Consider the following 6,073-nt stretch of genomic DNA (forward strand, 5'->3'; position numbering starts at 1 on the left):
ACATTCCTGGGGGCAAAGAGAAAACGTCCACGGGAGACCTGAAGGATCATTTATTTTATTTCTGTCTTGTAAGCCCAAATGAGGCAAAGAAAAAAAAGAAGCAAAAAAAAAAGAGAAATAAATTGATTAACTAACGTTTGTTTCTTCTTTAACAAATCTAAACTCTAAGATCCTTGAAACATTGCACACACATTTCACTTCATGCATTGCATATACATTTCATACATTGCATTCATATACATTGCACATACATTTCATACATTGCATACACATGGCATCCAGTCATACACATTTCATAACAGGTTCTCATGACGGATTTCTCATCTCCTCGCTGTTTATTTCAGTCAGAAGAGATGGAATCCGAGACAAGCATCAAGAATCTCGAATCACAGAATGCCCAAGTTTAAGTGGCAATTCTGGAACTGGCAAAGGGGCAAGAAGAACTGAAAGCCCTGATAATCAAGAAGAAAAAGAAGCCCAAAGGATCTGTAGGTGTGAGTCACCTGAGAAGAAAGATCAAAATCCCAGTCAAAAAGTTCAAAAAGCCACCGATCCCTGAAACAGTCGGTGATGATGAACAAGAAGACAATCAAAGCAACCAGGGTTATGCTAAACCCTCTCTCTCTTCAAATGAAGAAAATGATCATTCTGGGGACAAACCGGATGATGAGAAATACCAACAACTAGAAGACCGTATGAAAGCTATGGAGATACAAAAAATACCTGGCTTAGATTTCAATGATCTAGGGCTCATCTCGGATGTTGTTATCCCTCCAAAATTCAAAGTTCCAGTCTTTGCAAAATATGATGGGGTTTCTTGCCCGAAACTACATCTGAGATCCTATGTGAGGAAGATACAACCTCATACAACAGATAACAAATTGTGGATTCACTTCTTCCAAGAAAGTCTGTCGGGTACACAACTCGAGTGGTACTATCAGCTGGAAAATACCAAGGTTCATACTTGGGAAGAATTAGCTGCTGCTTTTTACAAACAGTACCAATACAATGCTGATCTTGCGCCAACCCGTACTCAACTAAGGGGCATGTCTATGGGACCAAAAGAAAGTTTCAAAGGATATGCACAAAAGTGGAGAGATATGGCTGGAAGGGTTCAACCACCCTTATCTGATCGCGAACTAGTTGACATGTTCATGGGCACTTTAACTGGCCCTTTCTATAGCCATTTGTTGGGAAGCTCATCATCAGGTTTCACTGACCTGATACTGACCGGAGAACGTGTCAAAAGTGGCATTCAAAATGGAAAAATTCAAATAGGTTCCTTCTCTGGTACTACAAAAAGGCCCATCAGCGGGAGAAATGAGGTCAATGCAACACAAATTCAGAAAAGTCGCAAAAGTGAGCAGCATCAATCTGTAGGGGCAGTTCTGATCTCCGCATCTGCACCTCAAAAAGATCAACAGCCAAAATATACGCATCGACCAGATGCACCAAAAAGAAATTTCACCAAAATCAACATGCCAATCTCTCATGCATTGCAGCACTTGCTAAAAGCAGATCTGATCACCTTAAGAGGTCCTCCAAAGAATGTCAACACTTCCTCTCCGAATTATCGCCCTGATGCGACATGTGCCTATCACTCAAACTGTCCAGGACATGACGCAGATCACTGCTGGGCCCTGAAAAATAAAATACAAGATATGATAGATGCTGGTGAAATTGAGTTCGATCCTCCAGAAACTCCAAATGTCATCACCGCACCTATGCCAAAGCATGACAAAACTGTTAACGCTATCCTGGACACTGTTTACATCTATGATGTGAACGAATTATCAACTCCACTCTGCGAAGTCAAAGGAAAGCTAATCCGAGCTGGTTACTTCCCAGGATGTGACCCCGACTGCTTTTATTGCTCATGCCTGCCCAATGGTTGTGAAAATCTGAGGATGGGAATTCAAAAGTGGATGGATCGCCGTATCATTATGTTTGAAAGGCTCCCTTCTATGGACATGCTGTGCGAAGTCTTTGCAAACGGGATAAAAATAGAAGATGCCTCAGTGATCTCCAGCTTACCATTCAAAATCTCTGCCAAGGCTCCATTCAAAATTTCTGCTACACTCAAAGTGGCATCAGTAGTCATGGCTAGTCCAACTCCGTTTCCATACTCCTCAGACAAAGTTGTCCCATGGGGATACGACGCTAATGTTTACGTTCATGGAGTTAAGCAGAGTACCTCGACTGAAGAGACCGCAAAGTTAACTACTCCAACTGTGGGTAATATTGTGGGTACCAGCAAGATCACGAGAAGTGGAAGAATCTTTTCACCAGAAATTTCTCCAAATATTGCTGCTGGTCCAGTCCGAGTACTAGTTCCTAATCAAAATGTCAACGCTCGAGGCAAAAAGCCGCAAGTTGAACAAGTTCAAACCCCGGTGGAGATCACTGCTGAGGATCCATCAAAGCAAGAAATGGAGGAAATATTGAAAATCATCTGCAAGAGTGATTACAATATTGTTGAGCAACTGGGGCACACTGCTTCAAAAATCTCAATGCTATCTCTGCTAAAATATTCAGAAGCTCATGCCAAAGCTCTGATGAAGTTCCTGAAAGCTGCGCATGTGCCTCAAGAGATCTCAGTCGACCAATTTGAGAATTGTGTTGCCAATCTAACCGTGAGCAATGGTCTCGGTTTCTCTGATGTGGATCTAACTCCTGCTGGAAAAAATCACAACAAAGCCTTACATATCTCCATTGAATGTAATGGCACCACTCTATCTCATGTGCTAGTAGATAACGGTTCTTCTCTGAATGTGTTACCGAAAACAGTACTAGAAAAGCTTGACTTCGAAGGAATTGTGTTACAACCAAGTGATGTTGTGGTGAGAGCCTTTGACGGTTCAACGAGAACGGTATACGGAAAAGTGAATCTCCCAATCAGAGTGGGTTCTCAAATCTTTGATTATATCTTTTACGTAATGGAAATTCACCCAGCCTACTCCTGTTTACTTGGAAGCCCTTGGATACATGGGGCAAACGCTGTAACTTCTACCCTGCATCAGAAGTTAAAATATCCAGTAAAAGGAAAGATTGTCACAGTCTATGGCGAAGAGGAATATGTGGTTAGTCACCTAAGCAATTCCAAATATGTTGAGTTGGAGGACGAATTCATCGAAACTCCATACCAATCATTTGAGGTGGTCTCTCCAGATGTCTCTACCACCAAGCATATTCCTGCTACTCCAACTACAACTATGGCTTCTCTCAAAGATGCCAAAGCCATGATTGAACAGGGTGATTGCACAGTATGGGGACAGCTTCCCGATATACCCTACAAATCTGACAAGCTAGGTCTGGGCTATGATAGCAAAAATCAAAAGAATGATCAAAGTCCTCGTTCTGAAGGATTGATGTCACACTTCGTCAGCCAAGAAGTAAACGCTATTGAAGATGAAGGAGTGTTCATGAACCATATCATTCAACTATATCCAGATGAAATTCCACCCATTTCCATGGGAATGTGGGATGCTGTTCAAGAACCAAACGGCGGGTATAATTATCAGTATGCCACACCTCAGAATTCTTATATTGCTATGGAGGACCTTACCCCGACTGGATGGGGTGATCAAATTGGAAATGACAAAAGTTTCACAAGTCCTGTCACTGAGCAATATCAAAATCCACCTAAAGAAGTATGGGACACGCTAGGAGAACCCAGCGGCAAATATGACTATATGGTGAAATATTCCGCTCCTCCAAGCTCACAAATTGCTGTGAGAGACATTGTCCCAACTGGATGGGATGAACATTACGATGACAACTTCGCTTTCGAAGAAGCCAGGGAAATATCAAATAGCGAGGGTTGCTTTCTGTCAGCATACACTCCTCATCAGGATGCACCAGTCTCTATTCAAAACATCATCCCGACTGCATGGGACGGCCTTATCGAGCATCTCGCTCAGCCAATAGAGATATCTCAGCCTGGGCTCTCGTATCCAGCAGAGTATATCACTTATCCCGAAGGAACACCGGCTCATTTTCCCACTAATGAAATCAATGCTGTGGAAGATGAAGAAGACAACTGCAACAGCTGGATACCCCCTGCTCACAACAGTGGATTGAACAACTGGAAAGCTGAGGATGTGATCTCCTTTGACCAGGAGTAAATGCCATTTCCTGTTTTCTTTGTGTATAATGTGCAAAGATAAAAGTGGTTCCTGAACAATCGAACCATGAGCTTGAAAGCCGTGTGCCTTAGCACACTGGTCCTTCTATAAGGGCTTATCATATCATGATCATGTGCATTCAATAAAATCATGGGACGCTTGCATATTTAAAATTTGTGATCCTTTTTCCTTCTTTCTTCGCTTTCTAATAGCTATGTTTTTTTCTTCACACACACTCACATAATTAACTTGCAGATTCACATACACTCTGGATCCAGTCAACAACGATTCTGCTATTGCCCGTCATGACTTTGAAAATCCGATCTACCAAACTGAGGACGAAAGTGAGGAAGATTGTGAAGTGCCAAGAGAACTTGCAAGGCTGCTAGAACAAGAAAACAAGGCCATACAGCCTCATGAGGAGCCAATTGAGGTCATCAACTTGGGCAGCAACGAAGAAATGAAAGAAGTCAAAATAGGGGCTGATTTAGAACACAACGTCAAGCAAAGACTGATTCAAATGCTACGAGACTACGTCGAGATATTCGCCTGGTCCTATGAGGATATGCCAGGCCTTGACACAGACATTGTAGTTCATCGCCTGCCAATCAAAGAAGGTAGCATTCCAGTCAAACAGAAACTACGAAGGAGTAGGCCTGATATGTCAAAAAAGATCAAAGACGAGGTTGAAAAACAGTTCAATGCCGGATTCCTAAAAGTTGTAAGTTATCCTCCTTGGATAGCTAACATCGTCCCTGTACCTAAAAAAGACGGGAAAGTCAGAATGTGCGTGGACTACAGGGATCTGAACCGGGCAAGCCCCAAAGATGATTTCCCTTTACCACACATCGATGTACTGGTTGACAATACCGCACAATGCAAGGTATTCTCCTTTATGGACGGATTCTCAGGGTACAATCAAATCAAGATGGCACCCGAAGACATGGAAAAAACAACCTTCACAACACCCTGGGGAACCTTTTGTTATAGAGTAATGCCCTTTGGTCTGAAAAATGCAGGAGCAACCTATCAACATGCAATGGTAGCGCTATTTCATGATATGATTCATCAAGAAATAGAGGTGTATGTCGATGACATGATTGCAAAATCCAACACCGAGGAAGAACATCTGGGTCATTTACACAAGTTGTTTGACAGACTCAAGAAATACAAGTTGCGACTGAACCCAAATAAGTGTACCTTTGGAGTAAGATCCGGCAAACTCTTAGGTTTCATCGTCAGCAGCAAAGGTATTGAGGTTGATCCCGCCAAGGTTAAAGCCATTCAAGAAATGCCTATACCTCGTACCGAGAAACAAGTCAGAGGATTCTTGGGACGTCTAAATTACATCGCCCGATTTATTGCCCACATGACTACTACTTGTGTGCCGATCTTCAAACTGTTGAAGAAAGATCAAGTGGAAAGGTGGAATGACAAATGCCAGATATACGCTGACAAAGTACATGTACCTCCAGTTCCATTAAGCGTCCTGACGGCTCCTTGGCCTTTTGCAATGTGGGGTATTGATATGATTGGAGAAATCAAACCTACTGCCTCCAACGGACATCGCTTTATCCTGGTCGCTATTGACTACTTCACAAAGTGGGTAGAAGCAGCTTCATTTGCTTCTGTTACCAAGAATGTGGTGGCCCGGTTTATCAAATGCAATCTCATTTGTCGGTACGGTATCCCTGAACGGATTATCACGGACAATGGCACAAATCTAAACAACAGAATGATTACTGAACTTTGCACACAGTTCAAGATCAAACATCATAATTCTTCTCCATATCGACCAAAGATGAACGGCGCGGTGGAAGCTGCCAACAAGAATATCAAGAAAATCATACAAAAAATGACAGTAACCTACAAAGATTGGCATGAGATGTTGCCTTTTGCTCTTCATGGTTATCGCACATCTGCGCGTACTTCAACAGGGGCAACTCCAT

Source organism: Vicia villosa, unplaced genomic scaffold (genome assembly GCF_029867415.1).
Source record: "Vicia villosa cultivar HV-30 ecotype Madison, WI unplaced genomic scaffold, Vvil1.0 ctg.001007F_1_1, whole genome shotgun sequence".
Lineage (NCBI taxonomy): Eukaryota > Viridiplantae > Streptophyta > Magnoliopsida > Fabales > Fabaceae > Vicia > Vicia villosa.